Consider the following 16,168-nt stretch of genomic DNA (forward strand, 5'->3'; position numbering starts at 1 on the left):
TCCAACGGGTTTTGGTCCATACCTGTAAGAAGAGAAGACCAGTACAAGTTTGCATTTACCTTTAAAGGACAGCAATACACTTGGAACTGTCTCCCTCAGGGCTTCCACAACAGCCCTAGCATTTTCCACCAATGTATGGCCAACTGTTTAAAGAGCTTCAGCAGACCCCAGCAGTTAGTACAGTATGTAGATGACCTGCTCCTGTTCACCAACGAGGGGGAGGAGTATGGCCCACTGCTGGCTGAGCTGCTGAAGCTGCTGAAAGAAGAAGGGTTTAATGTGAATCCCAAGAAGGCACAGATCGGCCTGAAGGAAGTAAAAATCCTGGGGCTGGCCATGCGCGCTGGGGAAAGGGCCATTGACAAAGCTAGAAGGGAAACAGTGCATAAGTTACCAGCCCCCAACGCAGTAACAGGAATAAGATCTTTTCTAGGGCTAACCGGGTACTGCAGAGATTTCATTGAAGATTATGCAGCCACAGCAGCCCCTCTGCTCTGACTCCTACACAAGGGAGTGGAGTGGGAATGGGACAAAGGTTGCGAGGCAGCATTTATCCAACTCAAGAAAGACCTGCAGACCGCGCCAGCTCTAGGGGCTATTGATGGGGGTAAAGAGTTCTTCCTGGAGGTAGCAGCCAACGGGGACAGCCTGAGCGCAGTACTGCTCCAAGAGCGGCACGACCGGCTGAGGCCAGTGGTCTACTCCTCCACAATACTCACGGACGTGGAGAAGGGATACTCCAACTGTGAAAGGCACGTCCTAGCCACTCACTGGGCTGTGAAAAGATCACTGATCTTCACAGGGGGGGTCCCCTATCACACTCCTTACCCACCATTCGCCCACCCAAATGCTCCTGGTCGGGAGAATCAAGGACGGGGCGGTGAGCAGTGCCCGCATTGCTCGCTGGACCCTACTCCTCTCCCAGATGGACCTAAGGGTAAAGGGTCTCTGCGAGCCAAGACTCGCAGCCAACATTTTCTATCCAGGGATTGCCCACCGGCGTTCCGTAGAAGGGGTATGGGAAATTAACATAGGCTTTCGGGCCGGGTTACACCCCACAGGCCGAGAGATCTATTTGGACAGTTCGAGCACGGTATCTGCGGGCGAATGACTCACAGGCTGTGGAGTTTATGACCCTGAGGCAGGCATTGCCCTGGCGATTAAACTCCCCAGTTCTATGAGTGCCCAGCATGCTGAACTGTCTGCGGTGGTGTATGTGGTCACACACCCCGAAGAATTCCCTACCCCATACACGATTTGCTCGGACAGTATGTTCACATGCAATTCGTCTATGGAGTATCTGGCTATCTGGTCTCGCCGCGGGTACACCTCCACAGATGGGAGACCCCGGGCAATTAAGCCTTTACTGGAAAAGATCATGACAGCTGTGGGGGAGGAAGGAAAGGTCTATATACATAAAGTGAAGGCACATTCCACCACTGAACCCCATAGCGAGGGAAAACAGCAGGCTGACATGTTGGCCAAGCAAGGTGCCCGCACGGGCAAGCTCTGGGACCCGTACAACCCAGGCCTATTGCAGCAGTCGGGCAGGATTGGGACGACAGGAAGGGTAGTGGTAGCTTTGCCCCCGGACCTGAAAACGGTTCAGACCCAAGACCCCATCCTCAAAACTATCCTGAACACGCTAGCTAAAGGGGAAAGGGTAGACGCCCCGTACGGCACCGCAGCTATTGCCATTAAATAAGGCATGCTGTTCAGGGGGGAGCAATGGGTAGTGCCGCAACAACACCGGAGAGAATTCCTGCAGCTGGCCCTCGAGGGTCCAGGAGCAGGACACTCCGGACATGAGGCCATCTGGCAAAGGGTGGAACAGGCAGAGTGGTGGCCGGGACTCAGGAAAGACATCCGCGAGTTCTGCGCCAGCTGTCTGGTGTGTGCTGCCAACAACCCTGACCCCCCCAAGAAAAGGAAGGTGACTATGGGACATAACAGGAGGGTGGGGGGACCCTGGCAGTCGATCCAAATCAATTACATCGGGCCCCTACACACCGCCCAGGGAGGCTATAAGTATTGCCTAGTATTAGTGGACGTGTTCGCCAAATGGGTGGAAGCCTTCCCATGCCGAACAGCTACTGTTCTGGGAACAGCTAGGATCCTGGTAAGGGAGGTGGTCTCCCGATGGGGTCTACCATAGTATGTGGAGTCCGACCGGGGGAGTCACTTCACCATGCAGGTGATGCAGGAGACCCTTAAGGTGCTCGGCATCAAAGGGAAATGGCATGTCGCCCACAACCCGCAGTCATTCGGGTCTGTGGAGCGTTTAAACCATACTATAAAAGAAAGGTTGCGTAAAGAGACAGGGGACTCACCCAGGAGTTGGGTAGAGGACCTACCACTGGTCCTCATGGGGATTCGGGCCAGCCAGTTAAAGATCACGGGGTACTCCCCATACGAGCTCATGACCGGCAGAGCCATGCGAACCCCCACCCATGTATTAGCCCCGGTACTCACGAAGGTCAACTCAGGGAAGTGAACCGGGACAGCTTTGTCAGGAATCTGTTTGAACACCTTAAACAGATTCACTGGCAGGCTGCTAACAACATGGGAAAACAGCATCGGAGCAACTGACTGCTGCTAGAGCCCTGCAAACACCACGAGTGGGAGATAGAGGACCAGGTCATGGTAAGGAACTACGCTCGAGTAGGGGCTTTTGAGGTGCTGTACATGGGACCGTTCCACATTGTCAACAAGACAAGCCCCATGGTCTATGCCGTGAAAATGCCCTGCCGTACAAAGTGGTTCCACATAAACCAGTGCAAACTTTTCAACCCCGGGATAGCAGCTAAGCATAAAGGACAGCCAGAAACAGGGAGCCGTGCCAAAGGGGACGTGGCAGACCCACAGACTGCAGCTAGAGGGGCAGTGGACTGTGCTGTAGCACCGGAGGGGACGTTCCCCCAAAAGTGTGGGACTCAGACCCAACTCCGGTCAGGACACTCCTGGTCCTGCGGTACAGGCCGACTTACTACCGGCCCTGCTGGAAACCCAGAGGCCAGAGGCGATGTGAAGAATCCTTCATTTATGGGTGCTCAGGAGAGAGAGCACCGATCGTGACTACAGGGGGCGGCACACCGGGTGTGGAAGAGCTCGCCGTTTATACCCATGAAGGGAGGTGGCCAGGGTGGCTGGGGTCTAATTCCACCCGCTAATCCAGCCAGGAAGGGTTTACCTATGGGGAGGCGTCCTTTCCATGCCCCAGGATATGGGTCGTTGCTGCATGGGTCAGTGTTACGGAGGGAAAACGTGTGTGTTTGGCTTGCAAAGGGCAGGTTCCCCTGGGTAGATGTTGGTGGCTCAGGAAGCTGAGCAAGGACGCGGGGACCTGGAATCTGACTGGGAAACTCTCGGTAATGACACGTACCATACCATCACGGGGACACGGGGAGGAGTGAAGGTGTGTGGGAGTCTGAACAGGGAAGTTACGTCTGCATGTAGGGGTCAGAGGAGATCTGTCCAGCAGGCATATCAATCGCCTTCGCCAGGCAATGGCAAGATGACGGGGAAGGGATGGGGTGGGATTCCAGTCTACATGGGTGCGCGGTCCCACACTCCCCACTCCCAATTAACGCCACCGAACTTAGAGCACACATTAAGAAACCCCTGCCCATAACCCCGCCAATGCGCACAATAATAGAAAGGTGTCCTACCACCATCAAGGGACAGGGAACGGATTAGTTTTGGTACCGACCGAAAAGGTGTTATACCAGGGGGTACACTATGCAGTAGTTTCAGTAATTTTAAACCTTACCGAGGTGCACTTATCTGCATGGTGCCCGAAGGAAACAGACCAGCTATACCAGGCACTACTCAGAGAAATGTTCAAGAAATTTTACGAGTTAGACTTTGGGAATGTATACACCCTATATGCTAGGGACACACCATGGGCACGGAGCGACCTAGAAAGGGAACCTTGAATGACATTTTTACTACATATAATACAGGATCCTCTGTGATAAATAGCCTAGATGCAAATGCAGATAAATGGTCTAAAGAACCAAATGAGAAAGATCCTAAAAGAAGAAAACACAGTAGTAGGCTCAGAGCTACATGAGGACCAGGCTATGATGGTCCATTTAAAAGAAATTGTGGCTGAGCTGGAAAAACATGCACAGACAGTGAATGCACTCATGCGGGAGGATAGAAACGCTTCGGACCAGGCTGCACAGAACGAGGTGTGCGTGCTGTATGGGGCATGGTTGTTGGGCGAGGGCCGCAACAACCTGGAGGATTTAAAACAAGGTTTAGTCCCCTCCTGGATCAATAACAAGTATCTCGCAGCCCTCCACCCGTACAGTAATTCACTAAGCCCATGCCAGTTCCGCCTAGCTTCTGAAGCCTACCCTGTCCCAGTAGATTGCGGGCGTTCTAATCATACCATCATGGGGATAGTACTAACGATGCCGGTCATGGGTGGGTCAGCCTGACCCGCACCGGTATGCAGGGTGGAGAATATTGGAGTCATTGAAGGAGGTGCACACGTTCGTTTCACAGCAGTCCCACCGTATGTCATAAAGTGGGAGCACGCTATGACGAGTACTGACCTCTCCAGGTGCCGGAGCCGGGGTGCACACATAATACTGTGTCCCCAGTACTTGAGTGCCCATTCTAAATCACATTGTGGGTTTAAAGCAGCTGGCGCACAGCCTATTAACTGCACCATGGAGGTAATGGCACAAGACCATGTTCCCCACAGGTAGCATACAGAGGGGGTGGGACATATTGTGTCACCACCAGTGCGCCCCACTACCAGCATGAACACTTCTGGTGTCCGGTCAATGACAGCAGTTTTTGCTTCAAACCTGAGGCATCAGTTCAAGTGGTCCAGGAACGGATTGTCCACATTCCTGAACCCTCCACTGTTCACCTCACTGTGAGAGAAAACATCACAAACCTGCAGGATTATGTTACACATTTTGGCTATGAAATTCCCCCTCTACCCGAACATCTTACCGCTCTACTAAAAGCTGTAATAATCTCGCAAAAACATTTCTATACTCTGGAACAGAAAACAATTGAGATAGGGAGAAAGATTCTAGAGATCACAATTCCACCTTGATGGGACATTTTCAGAAAGTTCCTGCCGGGATCAGAATCGCTTCCCACGTTTTGGTTGTCTGTCAGCTCGCAATTATTCTTTACTTATGGTGTCTCACTTGCCGAGTGAAACGCAGAGGCCGTCAGGTCAGACACCAAAGGGTGGTGTACGGTCCTTGGCCAAACTTGGGGATCGCGCAGGGAGGGGTGACACCATACTACCATGTTTGATTTGTTTTAATTTTCACCTGCTGTAAAAACGCAGAAAACGAGTGTTGTAAGAATGTTACGGAAAAATATGTTTGACTGTGTACCTTTCTTTTACTGTACTTAAAATTGTGTTTGACTATGTACCTTTATATTGCGTAAGATGGACGTCGGGGCAGCAGCTCCCTCGGGAGCTCCCCTGCTAGACAGCTCCTCGGCCCTCAACCTCCCCCCTCCCGCTGCCTAAACTTCCCCAAGCCCCAGCCCTAGCCCTAATAGACCCCAATAGGGGATCTTAAAGACTTAAATTCACACCCTAGCCCCTAACCCCAACCCCGCGATTCCTAAAAGTTCAGGCCTACCTTAGGCCTTCCACCACACTGCACATCGGCGTTTCCCGGCTGGACCTCCTGCTGACTCAGCACGACCTGGGCCTCCCAGCTGGACCTTCTGCGGCGACTGGACGACTCGACGTGACCTGGACCTCCCGGCTGGACCTCCTGCGGCGACTGGGCGGCTGGATCTGGCTATCGGGCCTCCACCTCCCCCTGGACCTCTCCTTCCCCACTGATGGCCTGGCCTCCTCTCCTCCTCCAGCATGTGGTGAGTATAATGGCTGTGACCCCCCCTGCCCCCCCATTCTGAACCCCAGTGCACCGAGCCTGCGGCCAACACCTCGCCATAGGCAATTAGGCCCATATAGCAGTGCCTGGTCTCCAGTCATCCTGGACCCCCTTGCCACTGGACCAAGACCTTGCTCAGCTAAGTCCGTGTGGTAGCCGGCGTGCAACGATCACCCCACGTTAAAAGAAATCACGCACAGGCATCTTCCACTCCTCTAACATGAAGTTCGGGACCTGGAATGTCAGGACGTACATGGACAACCCCAACAGCGACAGACCGGAACGCCGCACCACCATAGTTGCCCGGGAACTTAGACGCTTTGATATCGACATCGCCGCCCTAAGTGAGATCCGGCAGGCAGGGGAAGGCCAGCTCAAGGAACAAGATGGAGGTTACACCTTCTTTTGGAAAGAGAAATCAGAGGCAGAACGCCGCCTCCACGGAGTCGGCTTCACCTTCAAAAACGAGCTGGTCGACCGCCTCAAAGACTCCCCCTGTGGGACTAATGAACGGCTCATGTCGCTTCGACTCACCCTATCCTGGAACCAGTGCACCACAGTCATCAGTGCTTACGCCCCAACACTCGATGCAGCAGATGAGGCCAAAGAGGGTTTTTACACCAACCTCGAAAAATCCCTGCCCTGCGTCCTCGCGGGTGACAAACTGATCCTCCTCGGCGACTTCATCGCCAGGGTCGGCAGGGACACAGACCTCTGGGGAGGTGTGATTGGCAGAGAGGGGGTAGGTAAAGCCAACTCCAGCAGTACCCTGCTCCTGACAAAATGTCTAGAGCATGAACTTGTCATCACCAATACTTGTTTCGACAGAGGGACAAATACAAGGCATCGTGGCAACACCCTTGCTCCAAACACTGGCACCTGCTCGACTATGTCATCGTCCGAGCCAGGGATCGCAAGGATGTGCGCATCACCCGCGCCATGACAGGAGCTGATGACTGCTGGATGGACCACCGCCTAATCAGATCCATCATTGACATCAACATAGCCCCAAAGTGAAGGGGGCAGCAGAAGCAGTGTCGCAAAAAAGTCAATACTTAAGGACCCAGCTAAGAGAGCCTTTTACAGTCAGCGCCTCTCAGCTAACCTGGCGTGCCTTGATGACCCCAAGACGCAGAATGCCCACAGGCTTGGTCTGTCCTCCAGGCCTCCATAACAAGTGTCTGCAAGGAGACGCTCTGTCACTCAACCAGGAAACACCAGGACTGGTTTGATCAGAATGATTAGGAGATTCAAGAACTAATAGACTGCAAGCACAGGGCATTTCTGAGCCTTAAACAGCAACCCAACTCAGGAGCAGCAAAGCAGCATTACAGACAGCTAAAGGCTAAGGTCCAACAAAAAACTCGGGACCTAAAGAACAGGTGGTGGATGGAGATACAGCAGCTGGCTGACAGCCATGATGTGCGAGGATTCTTCACCGCAGTCAAGGCCACATACGGACCAAACTCCCAAGGCCCCACCCCATTCCTGGCCAAGGCAGTCAGGGCCCGCTGGAAGGTACACTTCGAAGATCTCCTCTACCGAGACTCTGCCTTTGACTCGAGTATTCTCGACTCCATTCTGCAGCATGCTACCCGCCACCACCTCAGTGAGACCCCAACACTGCATGAGGTAGAAAAGGTCATAAGACAGCTAAAAAACAACAAGGCTACGGGAGCGGATGGAATCCCTGATGAGGCTCTGAAGTATGGCGGAGAGACACTACTGGCGTGAATACACAACCTCATCTCTCTCATCTGGAGGGAGGAGAGCATGCCGGGAGATCTTAGAGATGCAGTGATCATGACTATCTTTAAAAAAGGGGACAAGTCCGACTGCGGCAACTATAGAGGAATCTCCCTGCTATCAGCCACTGGGAAAGTCGTCGCTAGAGTCCTCCTCAACCGTCTTCTCCCCGTGACTGAGGAGCTCCTCCCGGAGTCGCAGTGCGGATTTCGTCCCCTACGGGGAACAACGGACATGATTTTTGCAGCGCGACAGCTGCAGGAAAAATGAAGGGAACAGCGTCAGCCCTTATACATGGCTTTCTTCGACCTTACAAAGACCTTTGACACTGTCAACTGCGAGGGTCTATGGAGCGTCCTCCTCTATTTCGGATGCCCCCAAAAGTACGTCACCATACTCCGCTTGCTCCACGACGACATGTAGGTCGTGATTCTTACCAACGGATCCATTACAGACCCAATTCATGTCCGGACCGGGGTCAAGCAGGACTGCGTCATCACCCAACCCTCTTCTCAATCTTCCTCGCTGCCATGCTCCATCTCACAGTTGATAAGCTCCCCGCTGGAGTGGAGCTAAACTACAGAACCAGTGGGAAGCTGTTCAACCTTCGCTGCCTCCAGGCCAGGTCCAAGACCACTTCAACCTCTGTCATTGAGCGGATGACGCCTGCGTCTTTGCACACACAGAGGCTGAACTCCAGGACATAGTCGACGTATTCACCGAGGCTTATGAAAGCATGGGCCTTACGCTAAACATTAGTAAGACAAAGGTCCTACACCAGCCTGTCCTCGCCGCATTGCATTTCAAGTGGGGATGCACGTTAAAATTTTAGATAGGTAAATACAGGGAAGGTTGACTCTCGGGAGATCAGGAATTTTGCTCGCCTAGCATGACACTCAAGTGTGTAGAGTTTCACAGGGAGGACTGAAGGGTTGCAAAATTCGGGGGAGAACCCCCCCCCCAGTGTTTGGACTCATTGGAAAGGAAATTTAATTTGGAACTATCTACCAGAAAGTTTAAGATCCTAAAGTGCATATGGAAGAAACTACAAACTTTAATCGAATTTGGATTTTACAAAGCAGTTTGTGTGGACAGGGCTAAGAACTAAAGGGACTATCCTTCAAAGAAGGCAGTTTGAGTATTGAAGCTGTCTGGGGTATTGAAGCTAAAGCAAATTGTCTGGAGAATTGTGGATACTCGAAAACCCTTCTCCCCAGGAGACATTAACATAGCAACAATTGACCCAGAGATAGCTAACCAGCATCCTGATCTGGAAAACCATTCCAGCGCATACATAATAACAATGGCATATCCAACCCACATGAAATAACCCAAGCACAGATAGACATTGCAAATACCAAAGCTAATATTCCCATCAAGAAAACAGATTTAAAAGTCCGACACATCCGAGATAGGTTAACATTTAATGAGCCCGCCAAAATAATGACAAAGAAATATCAAGCACGCCAAAATTAAACAAAGAATCCGGGCTGATTTGGCATGAAGATTAGAACAGTTCCAAAAGTATAACTGAGCCATGCTTTAACAAAGGGTATGCTTTTGCTTCAGAAGACACTGTTAGGCATGCTTAGCAGAAGGTATGCACACAGTAGCATAGCATTATAGAGCATCAAGAAGGGACAAAGATCACCGCAGCAGTTTTAACTAGCTTCTCCAACCTCGACGTTCTGCAACCGAAAAGGAAGGAAGAACATCACCATCGTGGCAGCAACCGACCACAGCCAACGTGGTACCACCAAAGACACCGCGATCGACCAACTTCGAAAACAAAACTCCGCAAGGAAGAAACCGAAGAATCGAAAGTTTTCACTCTGCAACCTAGGCCTGACTACCAACAGGCGAAAAGATTACCTAAAGAGACTTTGAACCTATTTCTAACGAAAGAAAGTGGGTACTTACCCCATAAGTCCAAAACGCGCCCTACCGCATCAGCGGACACCACCCAACTGAAGATTGTGCAGTAAGAAGTCTTCTACGATGTTCGGGGTACGGCAAGCAGTACCTACAGAATCCAGAGAACCCCGAAATCATGAACCACCGCCAACTACCAGTAAAGGATCGGTGAGCATAGTCCCTGTTTGCCCTGGAGTTTAATCTAGTCAGTGTTAGGCATTGGGAGGTGGGAGGTGTATTATTCACTGTAACCCCTTTGAATGTGTGATATACTGTTCTTTACTTGAGTGATTATAAGTTTGACATTGTATTTTCTTGCCTTTAATAAAATCAAAGTTCTTTTGCACCAAACCTGTTGTCTCTTGCACTTTATCACATCCCCCAAATAAATCCAGAGTCTAGAACCCAGGGAGTGGGAGCGATTCGAACCGCTCAGAACGTCAGAGGTGAACCTGACCCCACACACCACCCCCTACAGAAAGTACTATATATTGCATACAATTCATAAAATCATCAGACAAATATAATTGTACATTTATCCAAATTTAACAATGAACAAAAATCAAAGCTTTGTACATTAAAAAAAAGCATACAATTTAAACAGAGAATGGTTTCTTCTTGGTTTTAAACTGTGATATCAAACAAAAAATTCTCTGAATACATCTTTTCAAACAAAGACTGGTAAGTTCCTGGCCTTGACTGTGGCAAACAAATTATGAAAATCAATGCCATGTACATTAAAAAAACCCAGCAAAAACAGTATACAGTTCAAGCAGAGATTGGTTTCTTCTTTGCTTAAACTGCGATATCAAACAAAAAATTCTCTGAATACGTCTCTTCAAACAAAGACAGGTTTTTTTCCTGGCCTTAGCTGTGGCAAACTCGTGAGTAATATCATCAAAATTTAAAGACCTGACAATTTCACTCTCAATGCTCAATGCTCAGAATTCCAATATAGGACCTGATATTGGTGGCCTTACCGCCCACTGCCACCTGCTGCTGCCGAGTTTTGCCTCCGGTTTCCTCTCGCTCCCAGTTTCCACTTGGGCTGGAGCAGGCGGGAGGGGAGTACCGCCGAGAACTGCCTGCCAACGTCCTGTGGCGGCCAAGTAGCGCAAGTGACCTCCCGTCTACCGAGGTGCCAGATTGGTGCGGTGGGAGTCGGCACCAGCAGAGGGAAGGCTGTTCTAATCCCGACGGTAGGTATGAAGAAGGGAAAGAAAGGTGATTGAAAATATTGAAAATGTTTTTTTTACAGGGACATACCTGGATGGGGTCCCGTGAAGATGTTCCGGTGTTTTTTTTTGTTTCCTATGATTTTTATTTGCAGGTCTTCCACCCTCTCTGGGCCCGATTCTATCCTCAGCTGCAATTGGGCGACAAGAGCCTTTGTCACCAAGATTGAGAGCTCCCACCCACTGCCGCCCAGATTGATGGCGTAAGCCATTGTTTTGCCGCCGGGCGGTACTGCCACCTCTTTTAGAGGAATCTTCCAGGCAAAGTACCGCCCGGTCTCTCGGAGGCTATCGGCGGTCCTTTGGGCGGCACTTGGGCGGGCCATAGCCTTCACCAATTTTGTCCCGATAGTCTTTCAGACTTAATTTGGAATGTTGCTGTTTTACCTCTAGTAGTTTCTAGTAGGATATCTAGGGGGTATCTATGAGGGATATCTAGGGGTAGCTATGAGGACATACTTACTCTACTAAATTCTTTTGACATTTGACTTAGACATCTACATTGCCACTTTCAAAAGATAAATGAAAATTCTTCATCCTTTTGTAGGCATTCACAATGGTCAAACCTGATATTATTTATGCATTTAACCTATGAACAGCACATATGACTCTCTGGGTGAATTTTGGGGGGATATTTATATATGTTTCAAGATTGTCACAGAATTTTATACACACTTTGAGCCATAAGGACACAATATTTTGAAGATATAATTATGCAGTTATATATGATATTGCTTAACCAACCTTGTGACAAAGATTTAGGGTTAATGATATAAAAATTAGTGCCTAACGTCGAGGGCCTAAAAAATATGAGGGGCTCAGGCTATAGCCTTATTTGCCTATGGGTTAATCCGGCCCTGTCCCCAACCCCGTGTGCTTTTATCTTGTGCAGTAACCTTTTATCTGGCACCTTATCAAATACCTTCTGGAAATCCAAATACCAGTGACCACAACCCCAATTCCCCTTTCCACATTAGTCCCACACCTTACCTTCCCTCTGTTACTGATTATCGTCGTGTCCTCTTGACCACAATGCGAAATAAAAGCCGTCACAAAGCAAGCTTTTCATCCAACCCTATATATCTATCCATCCAATATATCAAGAAATCAACTAATCACCCTATGCATTCCCTTAGTGACTGTCTTGTGTGTGCCTTTGCCTATCCTAATGATGTCATGCAGTGCTACCCCAGTGGCTGCAGCATGGCTGGTGGAAGGCTGCTGACTTTCAGTGGGGGAGACTGCAAATGGCCTGAGGACCTGGTGGCTGGGAGTTAAATTGAGTGAAGGTGTTTTTTCTTCTTCTTCTTCTTCTTCACTCCCCTCTCTCTCTTCTTGGTTAATCACTGGCTGGGCAAGCTGCATTTCTTGGGTGTGTGAAGTGAGAAAGTCACAAGGGTGGAATTATGGTGAGGGGAGGGTGGGAAAGCCAGAAGGAGGATAACGCATGGGGATATCAGCAGCTTATATCCTGTTAGCCCCACCGCTAGCCAAATCTCAGTAATGCCTCTACCAAGAATGGCCAGCACCGGCTCCTCCAAGGGGGTGAGGTGAAGCTAGGAATAGGAGGTGTGCCAAATTGTTTGGTACAGATTGTTGGAAGGTGAATGATTGGGGGTATGGGGTTAGTTGTGCATTGAGAAATGTGTGAGCCGAGTGGTGCAGTGGGATGGAAACAGCTTTCGAAGATATATTCACTGACCCTGAGCTCTGGTCTGAGGTCACAAAGAGTCTGCAAATGGATATAGTCAGGTTAAATGAATGGGCAATAAGCTGGCAGATGGAGTATAATGTAGATAAATATAAGGTTGGCAATGTCGAATTTCTAGGCTTGTGTTCCTGGGAAAGAGAGGGGATAACCAGATTCAGTCAGGGCCTGCATGTTCATGGATATTGAATGAAGCTAGGGTTGGGCTTGGCTGTGGCACCTCCTATAGTTGAATAGACTACTGACACTGATTTCCAAGGTTTACAATGAATAATAGCAACTAGGAGTAGTAGATAATGCCCATGCCCCTGGAACCCTACCCAGCAAGAGCCAATGATTGTAGAAGATGAAGGGAGCAGAGAAAACTGGAGAGCTAAAAAGAAGTGTCTGGCCTAGAAATTGGATGAGACCCGAAAATGGGCGCGGGCAGCGCAATGCCATTCCAAGTGGTACAGGCAGCATGCAAAATTTGTACTGCCTGCTCATTATTATGATTGCAGCACTGATCTCAACGCTAAACACGTTGCTGATTGGCTTAATGCTGAATGGCGGGCCAATGTTGGATGTGTAATATTACTCCACCTGGTGGACTACTGTGGTAATGCAGCTACACATGCAAATACAATAAAAGCATCATGTGACAAGGTCATCTGACAAGTTCCCAATAAGTGTGCTTTAGTGATGTCGTAAGAAGATAGTGAACGAGAGTAGGATAATCAGATTCCCTAGCTGAAATTTCTTTGGTGGATGATCCAGCCAACCAATAGAGAGACTTTGAAAGGTTCTTTGTTTTGCAGCACAACTAAAAATTCAAGGTAAATTTCAAGCACACTTGGCTGAACTGGAGTCCAAATAGACGCGTCGATGGGAATAATAGGGTGCTTGGGTGATTTCCATCATGATCGAGAGACTTCGGAGCATATGTGGAGCGGCTAGAAATGTTTTTCACCGCAAATAATATCCTCGAAGTCCCCGATGATATAAACCATAACTGGGTGGTGATAGAAAGAAAAGGGGCTATTTTCTTGACTGAAGCAGGCTCCGAGGTGTATGAAACCCTGAAAAATGTGCTTGTTCCTATTAAGCCAAAGGACACACCATTATCAACTCACAATCACTAAGGAGGTGGTACTCAGTAAGATAATGGGACTAAAGATGGATAAATCCCCTGGACCTGATGGTTTTCATCCTAGGGTCTTAAGAGAAGTAGCAGCAGGGATAGTGGATGCATTGGTTGTAATTTACCAAAATTCACTGGATTCTGGGGTGGTCCCAGCAGATTGGAAAACTGCAAATGTAATGCCCTATTTAAAAAAGGAGGCAGACAAAAAGCAGGAAACTATAGACCAGTTAGCCTAACATCTGTGGTTGGGAAAATGTTGGAGTTCATTATTAAAGAAGCAGTAGCAGGACATTTGGAAAAACATAATTCAGTCAGGCAGAGTCAGCATGGATTTATGAAGGGGAAGTCATGTTTGACAAATTTGCTGGAATTCTTTTGACGATGTAAAGAACAGGGTGGATAAAGGGGAACCAGTAGATGTGGTGTATTTGGACTTCCAGAAGGCATTTGACAAGGTGCCACATAAAAGGTTACTGCACAAGATAAAATTCACGGGGTTAGGGGTAATATATTAGCACGGATAGAGGATTGGCTAACTAACAGAGAAGTTAGTTAGCCAATCTAAATGGTTTATTCTTGGGTTGGCAATCAGCAACTAGTGGGGTGCCGCAGGAATCAGTGCTGGGACCCCAACTATTTACAATCTATATTAACAACTTGGAAGAAGGGACCGTGTGTAAAGTAGCCAAGTTTGCTGATGATACAAAGATGGGAGAAAAAGCAATGTGTGAGGAGGACACAAAAATCCTGCAAAAGGACATAGACAGGCTATGTGAGTGGGCAAAAATTTGGCAGATGGAGTATAATGTTAGAAAGTGTGAGGTTACGCACTTTGGCAGAAAAAAAATCAAAGAGCAAGTTATTATTTAAATGGAGAAAATTTGCAAAGTGCTATAGTATAACGGGACCTGGAGGTCCTGGTACATGAAACACAAAAGGTTAGTATGCAGGTACAGCAAGTGATCAGGAAAGCCAATGGAATCTTGGCCTTCATTGCAAAGGGGATGGAATATAAAAGCAGGGAAGTCTTGCTACAGTTATGCAGGGTATTGGTGAGGCCACACCTGGAATACTGCGTACAGTTTTGGTTTCCATATTTAAGAAAGGATATACTTGATTTGGAGGCAGTTCAGAGAAGGTTCACTAGGTTGATTCCGGAGTTGAGGGGGTTGACTTATGAGGAAAGGTTGAATAGGTTGGGCCTCTACTCATTGGAATTCAGAAGAATGAGGGGTTATCTTATCGAAACATATAAGATTTTGAGGGGGCTTGATAAGGTGGATACAGAGAGAATGTTTCCACTGATAGGGGAGACTAGAACTAGAGGGCATAATCTTAGAATAAGGGACCGCCTATTTAAAACTGAGATGAGGAGGAATTTCTTCTTTCAGATGGTTGTAAACTGTAGAATTCGCTGCCTCAGAGATCTGTGGAAGCTGGGCCATTGAATAAATATAAGCCAGAGATAGACAGTTTCTTAACCGATAAGGGAGCAAGGGATTATGGGGAGCGGGCAGGAAAGTGGACCCGAGTATTAAATGGTGGAGCAGATTCGAGGGGCTGGAAGGGCAACTCCTACTCCCGCTCCTATTTCTAATGTTCTTATTGACAGAGATTCTAAGCAAGTACAAATTTTAACGAATAACTTGCTCTTTGATTTTTTTCTGCCAAAGTGCATAACCTCACACTACAATCCTGAGCCTCTGGAAATTGCTGAAAGTTATCATTTTGGAATACTAAATCAATTAACTGATGAAAGTACCAGTGAGTACATTGGAGCATTAAAAAAGTTTTCCTTTCAATGTCATTTCGGAAACTTTCAGGACCGAGCGTGACCGCTTTGTTTGTGGGATGAAAAATGAAGAATCAGATGGAAGTTGTTGACAACTCCGAACTTGACTTTTGATTTAGCTTGTCAGACAGCTATGTCGATGGATATGGCCGAGCAATACACCTGAGAACTTCGCACCATTTCCAGTGATCAGATGACCAAGGTGAATCGGCTTCAGGTTAAAAGTAAAAGGCATTTGGGCCCCAAAGCCTCAGCAACTGACCAAGGTAACAGTGAATTGAAATCGTGCCATCGGTGTCTGGGACAACTCATTGCTCAAAATTGTCCATATGTGAAGGCAGAGTTTTTCTTCTGCAAGAAAACTGGGCATCTAGTGAAGGCATGCCGACTGAAGAGTAAACTGATGTTCAATGCTATAAGTAGAAATCGTCAGAGACTACATAGCCTTGAAAAGAAGAAACAGTATGAGGAGGTTTTGGAGTTTTACGTCAACAGGAGCACAAGGGTATCTAACAATGATTCATGAAGTATCGTCATCCAAGTAGATGTTGCAGGAACCAGGATAACTATGGAAATCGACAATGCTGCATCCGTGAGCGTAGTACCGGAATCGTTATACCTTAACAAATTGCGGGATTTTCCACTGGAGAAGTCGAAGATAGAGCTGCGAGGTTACTCAGGAGAGCAAATCCCTGTGGTAGGACGTATCACTGTACCGGTGAAGTACAAGGGACACTTTCAGAGCTTGCCTCTCTTAGTAGCGGC

Source organism: Pristiophorus japonicus, chromosome 1 (genome assembly GCF_044704955.1).
Source record: "Pristiophorus japonicus isolate sPriJap1 chromosome 1, sPriJap1.hap1, whole genome shotgun sequence".
NCBI lineage: Eukaryota > Metazoa > Chordata > Chondrichthyes > Pristiophoridae > Pristiophorus > Pristiophorus japonicus.